This window comes from Triturus cristatus, chromosome 12 (genome assembly GCF_964204655.1).
Source record: "Triturus cristatus chromosome 12, aTriCri1.1, whole genome shotgun sequence".
Classification (NCBI taxonomy): domain Eukaryota; kingdom Metazoa; phylum Chordata; class Amphibia; order Caudata; family Salamandridae; genus Triturus; species Triturus cristatus.
In genome coordinates this window covers 434,737,791-434,752,610 of record NC_140595.1, presented here as the reverse complement: position 1 = coordinate 434,752,610, position 14,820 = coordinate 434,737,791, and positions in this window count along the sequence as shown.

Genomic DNA, 14,820 nt, shown 5'->3' with positions numbered 1-14,820 from the left:
ACTACTGCTTGCTAGGTAACAGAGTGGCCCTCATGTCAGACAACATCTTGCATTAGCTTTATGATGTCAGGTCGCTGCTGGACCAATCGTCCTTGAGGAAGCTGAGCACACAGGAGGATGAGATATCAGAAGTTATGCATTAGGCTACTATCTGTATTCAGGACTGCAAGGCAAATAGGCGGGGGGATGGTAAAGGACTCTAAACCACTTCCAAACACTGGGGCCTTTTTGAAAGTGGGATGGAGATATAAACAAAAACAGAGATGATCCTTAACAACAATCCAACTTGAGAGTCAGAGTCCAACATACAGAGTGCAGGGGAAGAGGTTAAATAAGCTTCCTTCCGTGAGAATTTCACACTATCGTTCTAAAGTGAGGTAGTGCTTTTTAGCCTCAAAGGCAGCAATTTCCTCGAATGGAACATTGCAAGCACCAGGATCTAAAGCAGGCTTTAGTAGCATTGGAAGCAGTCAGTCTATTATAAACTATCAGGACCAACACAATGTGATCCATATTACTTCAATCTTGACACAAATTCTATTCAGGCACAGGCTCCGCCTATAAGGTAGTGAGGACATTCTGATGCTGTGAACGTCTTTTCAATGCCTAAAAGGAATGATTGCGATTTTTGCTTACCGTATAAATTGGTAAAATGATGCCGTATGCCGGAAGACTTTTTTTTTTTCTTCAGTCTCGGCACTGCAGAGAAACTCTGTTGTGAAACACTGCCACTGGTGGTCATTCAGTATAATCTGCAGATGGAAAAGTCCACTGTTAGCACATTTACTATAAGAAATACAAAAATCTGGTTTATTTTAGGGTAAATAGATCAATACTGTGGAGTCTGTAGAATTGTGAAAATCAACAGCTCATTAGAAAATCAAATCTCAATTTGTGTTATTAACCTCCTATACTTCTCGGAATCCTATGCCTCATGTGCTAACACTCTCTAAACAACTGTAGCACATACATTAGGACATAGATAAATAGATATTTTTCCAGCCAAGTGGCAGTGTGCCCTTCTCACTGCATTTGTTTTACGATAGGGTACACCAGTAGCAATTAAGCCAGCTGATCAGTTGAGAGAGGAAGGGTTATGCTACAGTTAATGGGAATAATAAAAACTATGAATAGCATAATTACCATCTTCATTTTAGCCAATTCCTACCAGTTCAGCAATAGTGATGTTGTAACTTTTTATGCTTAAAACTTACCATCATACACAATTAGAAAGCTCAAAAAATGCCCTAATGTCTTTCATCTTACATCTTAGTTTTCAGTTTGGCATCCTGTCTACCCTGCTACTCATTTCATTACCAAGATAAATGTATACTACTGCTTGCTAGGTAACAGAGTGGCCCTCATGTCAGACAACATCTTGCATTAGCTTTATGATGTCAGGTCGCTGCTGGACCAATCGTCCTTGAGGAAGCTGAGCACACAGGAGGATGAGATATCAGAAGTTATGCATTAGGCTACTATCTGTATTCAGGACTGCAAGGCAAATAGGCGGGGGGATGGTAAAGGACTCTAAACCACTTCCAAACACTGGGGCCTTTTTGAAAGTGGGATGGAGATATAAACAAAAACAGAGATGATCCTTAACAACAATCCAACTTGAGAGTCAGAGTCCAACATACAGAGTGCAGGGGAAGAGGTTAAATAAGCTTCCTTCCGTGAGAATTTCACACTATCGTTCTAAAGTGAGGTAGTGCTTTTTAGCCTCAAAGGCAGCAATTTCCTCGAATGGAACATTGCAAGCACCAGGATCTAAAGCAGGCTTTAGTAGCATTGGAAGCAGTCAGTCTATTATAAACTATCAGGACCAACACAATGTGATCCATATTACTTCAATCTTGACACAAATTCTATTCAGGCACAGGCTCCGCCTATAAGGTAGTGAGGACATTCTGATGCTGTGAACGTCTTTTCAATGCCTAAAAGGAATGATTGCGATTTTTGCTTACCGTATAAATTGGTAAAATGATGCCGTATGCCGGAAGACATTTTTTTTTTTTTCTTCAGTCTCGGCACTGCAGAGAAACTCTGTTGTGAAACACTGCCACTGGTGGTCATTCAGTATAATCTGCAGATGGAAAAGTCCACTGTTAGCACATTTACTATAAGAAATACAAAAATCTGGTTTATTTTAGGGTAAATAGATCAATACTGTGGAGTCTGTAGAATTGTGAAAATCAACAGCTCATTAGAAAATCAAATCTCAATTTGTGTTATTAACCTCCTATACTTCTCAGAATCCTATGCCTCATGTGCTAACACTCTCTAAACAACTGTAGCACATACATTAGGACATAGATAAATAGATATTTTTCCAGCCAAGTGGCAGTGTGCCCTTCTCACTGCATTTGTTTTACGATAGGGTACACCAGTAGCAATTAAGCCAGCTGATCAGTTGAGAGAGGAAGGGTTATGCTACAGTTAATGGGAATAATAAAAACTATGAATAGCATAATTACCATCTTCATTTTAGCCAATTCCTACCAGTTCAGCAATAGTGATGTTGTGACTTTTTATGCTTAAAACTTACCATCATACACAATTGGAAAGCTCAAAAAATGCCCTAATGTCTTTCATCTTACATCTTAGTTTTCAGTTTGGCATCCTGTCTACCCTGCTACTCATTTCATTACCAAGATAAATGTATACTACTGCTTGCTAGGTAACAGAGTGGCCCTCATGTCAGACAACATCTTGCTTTAGCTTTATGATGTCAGCTTGCTAGGCAACAGAGTGGCCCTCATGTCAGACAACATCTTGCATTAGCTTTATGATGTCAGGTCGCTGCTGGACCAATCGTCCTTGAGGAAGCTGAGCACACAGGAGGATGAGATATCAGAAGTTATGCATTAGGCTACTATCTGTATTCAGGACTGCAAGGCAAATAGGCGGGGGGATGGTAAAGGACTCTAAACCACTTCCAAACACTGGGGCCTTTTTGAAAGTGGGATGGAGATATAAACAAAAACAGAGATGATCCTTAACAACAATCCAACTTGAGAGTCAGAGTCCAACATACAGAGTGCAGGGGAAGAGGTTAAATAAGCTTCCTTCCGTGAGAATTTCACACTATCGTTCTAAAGTGAGGTAGTGCTTTTTAGCCTCAAAGGCAGCAATTTCCTCGAATGGAACATTGCAAGCACCAGGATCTAAAGCAGGCTTTAGTAGCATTGGAAGCAGTCAGTCTATTATAAACTATCAGGACCAACACAATGTGATCCATATTACTTCAATCTTGACACAAATTCTATTCAGGCACAGGCTCCGCCTATAAGGTAGTGAGGACATTCTGATGCTGTGAACGTCTTTTCAATGCCTAAAAGGAATGATTGCGATTTTTGCTTACCGTATAAATTGGTAAAATGATGCCGTATGCCGGAAGACTTTTTTTTTTTTTCTTCAGTCTCGGCACTGCAGAGAAACTCTGTTGTGAAACACTGCCACTGGTGGTCATTCAGTATAATCTGCAGATGGAAAAGTCCACTGTTAGCACATTTACTATAAGAAATACAAAAATCTGGTTTATTTTAGGGTAAATAGATCAATACTGTGGAGTCTGTAGAATTGTGAAAATCAACAGCTCATTAGAAAATCAAATCTCAATTTGTGTTATTAACCTCCTATACTTCTCGGAATCCTATGCCTCATGTGCTAACACTCTCTAAACAACTGTAGCACATACATTAGGACATAGATAAATAGATATTTTTCCAGCCAAGTGGCAGTGTGCCCTTCTCACTGCATTTGTTTTACGATAGGGTACACCAGTAGCAATTAAGCCAGCTGATCAGTTGAGAGAGGAAGGGTTATGCTACAGTTAATGGGAATAATAAAAACTATGAATAGCATAATTACCATCTTCATTTTAGCCAATTCCTACCAGTTCAGCAATAGTGATGTTGTAACTTTTTATGCTTAAAACTTACCATCATACACAATTAGAAAGCTCAAAAAATGCCCTAATGTCTTTCATCTTACATCTTAGTTTTCAGTTTGGCATCCTGTCTACCCTGCTACTCATTTCATTACCAAGATAAATGTATACTACTGCTTGCTAGGTAACAGAGTGGCCCTCATGTCAGACAACATCTTGCTTTAGCTTTATGATGTCAGCTTGCTAGGCAACAGAGTGGCCCTCATGTCAGACAACATCTTGCATTAGCTTTATGATGTCAGGTCGCTGCTGGACCAATCGTCCTTGAGGAAGCTGAGCACACAGGAGGATGAGATATCAGAAGTTATGCATTAGGCTACTATCTGTATTCAGGACTGCAAGGCAAATAGGCGGGGGGATGGTAAAGGACTCTAAACCACTTCCAAACACTGGGGCCTTTTTGAAAGTGGGATGGAGATATAAACAAAAACAGAGATGATCCTTAACAACAATCCAACTTGAGAGTCAGAGTCCAACATACAGAGTGCAGGGGAAGAGGTTAAATAAGCTTCCTTCCGTGAGAATTTCACACTATCGTTCTAAAGTGAGGTAGTGCTTTTTAGCCTCAAAGGCAGCAATTTCCTCGAATGGAACATTGCAAGCACCAGGATCTAAAGCAGGCTTTAGTAGCATTGGAAGCAGTCAGTCTATTATAAACTATCAGGACCAACACAATGTGATCCATATTACTTCAATCTTGACACAAATTCTATTCAGGCACAGGCTCCGCCTATAAGGTAGTGAGGACATTCTGATGCTGTGAACGTCTTTTCAATGCCTAAAAGGAATGATTGCGATTTTTGCTTACCGTATAAATTGGTAAAATGATGCCGTATGCCGGAAGACTTTTTTTTTTTTTTTCTTCAGTCTCGGCACTGCAGAGAAACTCTGTTGTGAAACACTGCCACTGGTGGTCATTCAGTATAATCTGCAGATGGAAAAGTCCACTGTTAGCACATTTACTATAAGAAATACAAAAATCTGGTTTATTTTAGGGTAAATAGATCAATACTGTGGAGTCTGTAGAATTGTGAAAATCAACAGCTCATTAGAAAATCAAATCTCAATTTGTGTTATTAACCTCCTATACTTCTCGGAATCCTATGCCTCATGTGCTAACACTCTCTAAACAACTGTAGCACATACATTAGGACATAGATAAATAGATATTTTTCCAGCCAAGTGGCAGTGTGCCCTTCTCACTGCATTTGTTTTACGATAGGGTACACCAGTAGCAATTAAGCCAGCTGATCAGTTGAGAGAGGAAGGGTTATGCTACAGTTAATGGGAATAATAAAAACTATGAATAGCATAATTACCATCTTCATTTTAGCCAATTCCTACCAGTTCAGCAATAGTGATGTTGTAACTTTTTATGCTTAAAACTTACCATCATACACAATTAGAAAGCTCAAAAAATGCCCTAATGTCTTTCATCTTACATCTTAGTTTTCAGTTTGGCATCCTGTCTACCCTGCTACTCATTTCATTACCAAGATAAATGTATACTACTGCTTGCTAGGTAACAGAGTGGCCCTCATGTCAGACAACATCTTGCTTTAGCTTTATGATGTCAGCTTGCTAGGCAACAGAGTGGCCCTCATGTCAGACAACATCTTGCATTAGCTTTATGATGTCAGGTCGCTGCTGGACCAATCGTCCTTGAGGAAGCTGAGCACACAGGAGGATGAGATATCAGAAGTTATGCATTAGGCTACTATCTGTATTCAGGACTGCAAGGCAAATAGGCGGGGGGATGGTAAAGGACTCTAAACCACTTCCAAACACTGGGGCCTTTTTGAAAGTGGGATGGAGATATAAACAAAAACAGAGATGATCCTTAACAACAATCCAACTTGAGAGTCAGAGTCCAACATACAGAGTGCAGGGGAAGAGGTTAAATAAGCTTCCTTCCGTGAGAATTTCACACTATCGTTCTAAAGTGAGGTAGTGCTTTTTAGCCTCAAAGGCAGCAATTTCCTCGAATGGAACATTGCAAGCACCAGGATCTAAAGCAGGCTTTAGTAGCATTGGAAGCAGTCAGTCTATTATAAACTATCAGGACCAACACAATGTGATCCATATTACTTCAATCTTGACACAAATTCTATTCAGGCACAGGCTCCGCCTATAAGGTAGTGAGGACATTCTGATGCTGTGAATGTCTTTTCAATGCCTAAAAGGAATGATTGCGATTTTTGCTTACCGTATAAATTGGTAAAATGATGCCGTATGCCGGAAGACTTTTTTTTTTTTCTTCAGTCTCGGCACTGCAGAGAAACTCTGTTGTGAAACACTGCCACTGGTGGTCATTCAGTATAATCTGCAGATGGAAAAGTCCACTGTTAGCACATTTACTATAAGAAATACAAAAATCTGGTTTATTTTAGGGTAAATAGATCAATACTGTGGAGTCTGTAGAATTGTGAAAATCAACAGCTCATTAGAAAATCAAATCTCAATTTGTGTTATTAACCTCCTATACTTCTCGGAATCCTATGCCTCATGTGCTAACACTCTCTAAACAACTGTAGCACATACATTAGGACATAGATAAATAGATATTTTTCCAGCCAAGTGGCAGTGTGCCCTTCTCACTGCATTTGTTTTACGATAGGGTACACCAGTAGCAATTAAGCCAGCTGATCAGTTGAGAGAGGAAGGGTTATGCTACAGTTAATGGGAATAATAAAAACTATGAATAGCATAATTACCATCTTCATTTTAGCCAATTCCTACCAGTTCAGCAATAGTGATGTTGTGACTTTTTATGCTTAAAACTTACCATCATACACAATTGGAAAGCTCAAAAAATGCCCTAATGTCTTTCATCTTACATCTTAGTTTTCAGTTTGGCATCCTGTCTACCCTGCTACTCATTTCATTACCAAGATAAATGTATACTACTGCTTGCTAGGTAACAGAGTGGCCCTCATGTCAGACAACATCTTGCTTTAGCTTTATGATGTCAGCTTGCTAGGCAACAGAGTGGCCCTCATGTCAGACAACATCTTGCATTAGCTTTATGATGTCAGGTCGCTGCTGGACCAATCGTCCTTGAGGAAGCTGAGCACACAGGAGGATGAGATATCAGAAGTTATGCATTAGGCTACTATCTGTATTCAGGACTGCAAGGCAAATAGGCGGGGGGATGGCGGGGGGATGGTAAAGGACTCTAAACCACTTCAAAACACTGGGGCCTTTTTGAAAGTGGGATGGAGATATAAACAAAAACAGAGATGATCCTTAACAACAATCCAACTTGAGAGTCAGAGTCCAACATACAGAGTGCAGGGGAAGAGGTTAAATAAGCTTCCTTCCGTGAGAATTTCACACTATCGTTCTAAAGTGAGGTAGTGCTTTTTAGCCTCAAAGGCAGCAATTTCCTCGAATGGAACATTGCAAGCACCAGGATCTAAAGCAGGCTTTAGTAGCATTGGAAGCAGTCAGTCTATTATAAACTATCAGGACCAACACAATGTGATCCATATTACTTCAATCTTGACACAAATTCTATTCAGGCACAGGCTCCGCCTATAAGGTAGTGAGGACATTCTGATGCTGTGAACGTCTTTTCAATGCCTAAAAGGAATGATTGCGATTTTTGCTTACCGTATAAATTGGTAAAATGATGCCGTATGCCGGAAGACTTTTTTTTTTTTTCTTCAGTCTCGGCACTGCAGAGAAACTCTGTTGTGAAACACTGCCACTGGTGGTCATTCAGTATAATCTGCAGATGGAAAAGTCCACTGTTAGCACATTTACTATAAGAAATACAAAAATCTGGTTTATTTTAGGGTAAATAGATCAATACTGTGGAGTCTGTAGAATTGTGAAAATCAACAGCTCATTAGAAAATCAAATCTCAATTTGTGTTATTAACCTCCTATACTTCTCGGAATCCTATGCCTCATGTGCTAACACTCTCTAAACAACTGTAGCACATACATTAGGACATAGATAAATAGATATTTTTCCAGCCAAGTGGCAGTGTGCCCTTCTCACTGCATTTGTTTTACGATAGGGTACACCAGTAGCAATTAAGCCAGCTGATCAGTTGAGAGAGGAAGGGTTATGCTACAGTTAATGGGAATAATAAAAACTATGAATAGCATAATTACCATCTTCATTTTAGCCAATTCCTACCAGTTCAGCAATAGTGATGTTGTAACTTTTTATGCTTAAAACTTACCATCATACACAATTAGAAAGCTCAAAAAATGCCCTAATGTCTTTCATCTTACATCTTAGTTTTCAGTTTGGCATCCTGTCTACCCTGCTACTCATTTCATTACCAAGATAAATGTATACTACTGCTTGCTAGGTAACAGAGTGGCCCTCATGTCAGACAACATCTTGCTTTAGCTTTATGATGTCAGCTTGCTAGGCAACAGAGTGGCCCTCATGTCAGACAACATCTTGCATTAGCTTTATGATGTCAGGTCGCTGCTGGACCAATCGTCCTTGAGGAAGCTGAGCACACAGGAGGATGAGATATCAGAAGTTATGCATTAGGCTACTATCTGTATTCAGGACTGCAAGGCAAATAGGCGGGGGGATGGTAAAGGACTCTAAACCACTTCCAAACACTGGGGCCTTTTTGAAAGTGGGATGGAGATATAAACAAAAACAGAGATGATCCTTAACAACAATCCAACTTGAGAGTCAGAGTCCAACATACAGAGTGCAGGGGAAGAGGTTAAATAAGCTTCCTTCCGTGAGAATTTCACACTATCGTTCTAAAGTGAGGTAGTGCTTTTTAGCCTCAAAGGCAGCAATTTCCTCGAATGGAACATTGCAAGCACCAGGATCTAAAGCAGGCTTTAGTAGCATTGGAAGCAGTCAGTCTATTATAAACTATCAGGACCAACACAATGTGATCCATATTACTTCAATCTTGACACAAATTCTATTCAGGCACAGGCTCCGCCTATAAGGTAGTGAGGACATTCTGATGCTGTGAATGTCTTTTCAATGCCTAAAAGGAATGATTGCGATTTTTGCTTACCGTATAAATTGGTAAAATGATGCCGTATGCCGGAAGACTTTCTTTTTTTTTCTTCAGTCTCGGCACTGCAGAGAAACTCTGTTGTGAAACACTGCCACTGGTGGTCATTCAGTATAATCTGCAGATGGAAAAGTCCACTGTTAGCACATTTACTATAAGAAATACAAAAATCTGGTTTATTTTAGGGTAAATAGATCAATACTGTGGAGTCTGTAGAATTGTGAAAATCAACAGCTCATTAGAAAATCAAATCTCAATTTGTGTTATTAACCTCCTATACTTCTCGGAATCCTATGCCTCATGTGCTAACACTCTCTAAACAACTGTAGCACATACATTAGGACATAGATAAATAGATATTTTTCCAGCCAAGTGGCAGTGTGCCCTTCTCACTGCATTTGTTTTACGATAGGGTACACCAGTAGCAATTAAGCCAGCTGATCAGTTGAGAGAGGAAGGGTTATGCTACAGTTAATGGGAATAATAAAAACTATGAATAGCATAATTACCATCTTCATTTTAGCCAATTCCTACCAGTTCAGCAATAGTGATGTTGTGACTTTTTATGCTTAAAACTTACCATCATACACAATTGGAAAGCTCAAAAAATGCCCTAATGTCTTTCATCTTACATCTTAGTTTTCAGTTTGGCATCCTGTCTACCCTGCTACTCATTTCATTACCAAGATAAATGTATACTACTGCTTGCTAGGTAACAGAGTGGCCCTCATGTCAGACAACATCTTGCTTTAGCTTTATGATGTCAGCTTGCTAGGCAACAGAGTGGCCCTCATGTCAGACAACATCTTGCATTAGCTTTATGATGTCAGGTCGCTGCTGGACCAATCGTCCTTGAGGAAGCTGAGCACACAGGAGGATGAGATATCAGAAGTTATGCATTAGGCTACTATCTGTATTCAGGACTGCAAGGCAAATAGGCGGGGGGATGGTAAAGGACTCTAAACCACTTCCAAACACTGGGGCCTTTTTGAAAGTGGGATGGAGATATAAACAAAAACAGAGATGATCCTTAACAACAATCCAACTTGAGAGTCAGAGTCCAACATACAGAGTGCAGGGGAAGAGGTTAAATAAGCTTCCTTCCGTGAGAATTTCACACTATCGTTCTAAAGTGAGGTAGTGCTTTTTAGCCTCAAAGGCAGCAATTTCCTCGAATGGAACATTGCAAGCACCAGGATCTAAAGCAGGCTTTAGTAGCATTGGAAGCAGTCAGTCTATTATAAACTATCAGGACCAACACAATGTGATCCATATTACTTCAATCTTGACACAAATTCTATTCAGGCACAGGCTCCGCCTATAAGGTAGTGAGGACATTCTGATGCTGTGAACGTCTTTTCAATGCCTAAAAGGAATGATTGCGATTTTTGCTTACCGTATAAATTGGTAAAATGATGCCGTATGCCGGAAGACTTTTTTTTTTTTTTTCTTCAGTCTCGGCACTGCAGAGAAACTCTGTTGTGAAACACTGCCACTGGTGGTCATTCAGTATAATCTGCAGATGGAAAAGTCCACTGTTAGCACATTTACTATAAGAAATACAAAAATCTGGTTTATTTTAGGGTAAATAGATCAATACTGTGGAGTCTGTAGAATTGTGAAAATCAACAGCTCATTAGAAAATCAAATCTCAATTTCTGTTATTAACCTCCTATACTTCTCGGAATCCTATGCCTCATGTGCTAACACTCTCTAAACAACTGTAGCACATACATTAGGACATAGATAAATAGATATTTTTCCAGCCAAGTGGCAGTGTGCCCTTCTCACTGCATTTGTTTTACGATAGGGTACACCAGTAGCAATTAAGCCAGCTGATCAGTTGAGAGAGGAAGGGTTATGCTACAGTTAATGGGAATAATAAAAACTATGAATAGCATAATTACCATCTTCATTTTAGCCAATTCCTACCAGTTCAGCAATAGTGATGTTGTAACTTTTTATGCTTAAAACTTACCATCATACACAATTAGAAAGCTCAAAAAATGCCCTAATGTCTTTCATCTTACATCTTAGTTTTCAGTTTGGCATCCTGTCTACCCTGCTACTCATTTCATTACCAAGATAAATGTATACTACTGCTTGCTAGGTAACAGAGTGGCCCTCATGTCAGACAACATCTTGCTTTAGCTTTATGATGTCAGCTTGCTAGGCAACAGAGTGGCCCTCATGTCAGACAACATCTTGCATTAGCTTTATGATGTCAGGTCGCTGCTGGACCAATCGTCCTTGAGGAAGCTGAGCACACAGGAGGATGAGATATCAGAAGTTATGCATTAGGCTACTATCTGTATTCAGGACTGCAAGGCAAATAGGCGGGGGGATGGTAAAGGACTCTAAACCACTTCCAAACACTGGGGCCTTTTTGAAAGTGGGATGGAGATATAAACAAAAACAGCGATGATCCTTAACAACAATCCAACTTGAGAGTCAGAGTCCAACATACAGAGTGCAGGGGAAGAGGTTAAATAAGCTTCCTTCCGTGAGAATTTCACACTATCGTTCTAAAGTGAGGTAGTGCTTTTTAGCCTCAAAGGCAGCAATTTCCTCGAATGGAACATTGCAAGCACCAGGATCTAAAGCAGGCTTTAGTAGCATTGGAAGCAGTCAGTCTATTATAAACTATCAGGACCAACACAATGTGATCCATATTACTTCAATCTTGACACAAATTCTATTCAGGCACAGGCTCCGCCTATAAGGTAGTGAGGACATTCTGATGCTGTGAACGTCTTTTCAATGCCTAAAAGGAATGATTGCGATTTTTGCTTACCGTATAAATTGGTAAAATGATGCCGTATGCCGGAAGACTTTTTTTTTTTTTTTCTTCAGTCTCGGCACTGCAGAGAAACTCTGTTGTGAAACACTGCCACTGGTGGTCATTCAGTATAATCTGCAGATGGAAAAGTCCACTGTTAGCACATTTACTATAAGAAATACAAAAATCTGGTTTATTTTAGGGTAAATAGATCAATACTGTGGAGTCTGTAGAATTGTGAAAATCAACAGCTCATTAGAAAATCAAATCTCAATTTGTGTTATTAACCTCCTATACTTCTCGGAATCCTATGCCTCATGTGCTAACACTCTCTAAACAACTGTAGCACATACATTAGGACATAGATAAATAGATATTTTTCCAGCCAAGTGGCAGTGTGCCCTTCTCACTGCATTTGTTTTACGATAGGGTACACCAGTAGCAATTAAGCCAGCTGATCAGTTGAGAGAGGAAGGGTTATGCTACAGTTAATGGGAATAATAAAAACTATGAATAGCATAATTACCATCTTCATTTTAGCCAATTCCTACCAGTTCAGCAATAGTGATGTTGTAACTTTTTATGCTTAAAACTTACCATCATACACAATTAGAAAGCTCAAAAAATGCCCTAATGTCTTTCATCTTACATCTTAGTTTTCAGTTTGGCATCCTGTCTACCCTGCTACTCATTTCATTACCAAGATAAATGTATACTACTGCTTGCTAGGTAACAGAGTGGCCCTCATGTCAGACAACATCTTGCTTTAGCTTTATGATGTCAGCTTGCTAGGCAACAGAGTGGCCCTCATGTCAGACAACATCTTGCATTAGCTTTATGATGTCAGGTCGCTGCTGGACCAATCGTCCTTGAGGAAGCTGAGCACACAGGAGGATGAGATATCAGAAGTTATGCATTAGGCTACTATCTGTATTCAGGACTGCAAGGCAAATAGGCGGGGGGATGGTAAAGGACTCTAAACCACTTCCAAACACTGGGGCCTTTTTGAAAGTGGGATGGAGATATAAACAAAAACAGAGATGATCCTTAACAACAATCCAACTTGAGAGTCAGAGTCCAACATACAGAGTGCAGGGGAAGAGGTTAAATAAGCTTCCTTCCGTGAGAATTTCACACTATCGTTCTAAAGTGAGGTAGTGCTTTTTAGCCTCAAAGGCAGCAATTTCCTCGAATGGAACATTGCAAGCACCAGGATCTAAAGCAGGCTTTAGTAGCATTGGAAGCAGTCAGTCTATTATAAACTATCAGGACCAACACAATGTGATCCATATTACTTCAATCTTGACACAAATTCTATTCAGGCACAGGCTCCGCCTATAAGGTAGTGAGGACATTCTGATGCTGTGAACGTCTTTTCAATGCCTAAAAGGAATGATTGCGATTTTTGCTTACCGTATAAATTGGTAAAATGATGCCGTATGCCGGAAGACTTTTTTTTTTTTTTTCTTCAGTCTCGGCACTGCAGAGAAACTCTGTTGTGAAACACTGCCACTGGTGGTCATTCAGTATAATCTGCAGATGGAAAAGTCCACTGTTAGCACATTTACTATAAGAAATACAAAAATCTGGTTTATTTTAGGGTAAATAGATCAATACTGTGGAGTCTGTAGAATTGTGAAAATCAACAGCTCATTAGAAAATCAAATCTCAATTTCTGTTATTAACCTCCTATACTTCTCGGAATCCTATGCCTCATGTGCTAACACTCTCTAAACAACTGTAGCACATACATTAGGACATAGATAAATAGATATTTTTCCAGCCAAGTGGCAGTGTGCCCTTCTCACTGCATTTGTTTTACGATAGGGTACACCAGTAGCAATTAAGCCAGCTGATCAGTTGAGAGAGGAAGGGTTATGCTACAGTTAATGGGAATAATAAAAACTATGAATAGCATAATTACCATCTTCATTTTAGCCAATTCCTACCAGTTCAGCAATAGTGATGTTGTAACTTTTTATGCTTAAAACTTACCATCATACACAATTAGAAAGCTCAAAAAATGCCCTAATGTCTTTCATCTTACATCTTAGTTTTCAGTTTGGCATCCTGTCTACCCTGCTACTCATTTCATTACCAAGATAAATGTATACTACTGCTTGCTAGGTAACAGAGTGGCCCTCATGTCAGACAACATCTTGCTTTAGCTTTATGATGTCAGCTTGCTAGGCAACAGAGTGGCCCTCATGTCAGACAACATCTTGCATTAGCTTTATGATGTCAGGTCGCTGCTGGACCAATCGTCCTTGAGGAAGCTGAGCACACAGGAGGATGAGATATCAGAAGTTATGCATTAGGCTACTATCTGTATTCAGGACTGCAAGGCAAATAGGCGGGGGGATGGTAAAGGACTCTAAACCACTTCAAAGCACTGGGGCCTTTTTGAAAGTGGGATGGAGATATAAACAAAAACAGAGATGATCCTTAACAACAATCCAACTTGAGAGTCAGAGTCCAACATACAGAGTGCAGGGGAAGAGGTTAAATAAGCTTCCTTCCGTGAGAATTTCACACTATCGTTCTAAAGTGAGGTAGTGCTTTTTAGCCTCAAAGGCAGCAATTTCCTCGAATGGAACATTGCAAGCACCAGGATCTAAAGCAGGCTTTAGTAGCATTGGAAGCAGTCAGTCTATTATAAACTATCAGGACCAACACAATGTGATCCATATTACTTCAATCTTGACACAAATTCTATTCAGGCACAGGCTCCGCCTATAAGGTAGTGAGGACATTCTGATGCTGTGAACGTCTTTTCAATGCCTAAAAGGAATGATTGCGATTTTTGCTTACCGTATAAATTGGTAAAATGATGCCGTATGCCGGAAGACTTTTTTTTTTTTTTTCTTCAGTCTCGGCACTGCAGAGAAACTCTGTTGTGAAACACTGCCACTGGTGGTCATTCAGTATAATCTGCAGATGGAAAAGTCCACTGTTAGCACATTTACTATAAGAAATACAAAAATCTGGTTTATTTTAGGGTAAATAGATCAATACTGTGGAGTCTGTAGAATTGTGAAAATCAACAGCTCATTAGAAAATCAAATCTCAATTTGTGTTATT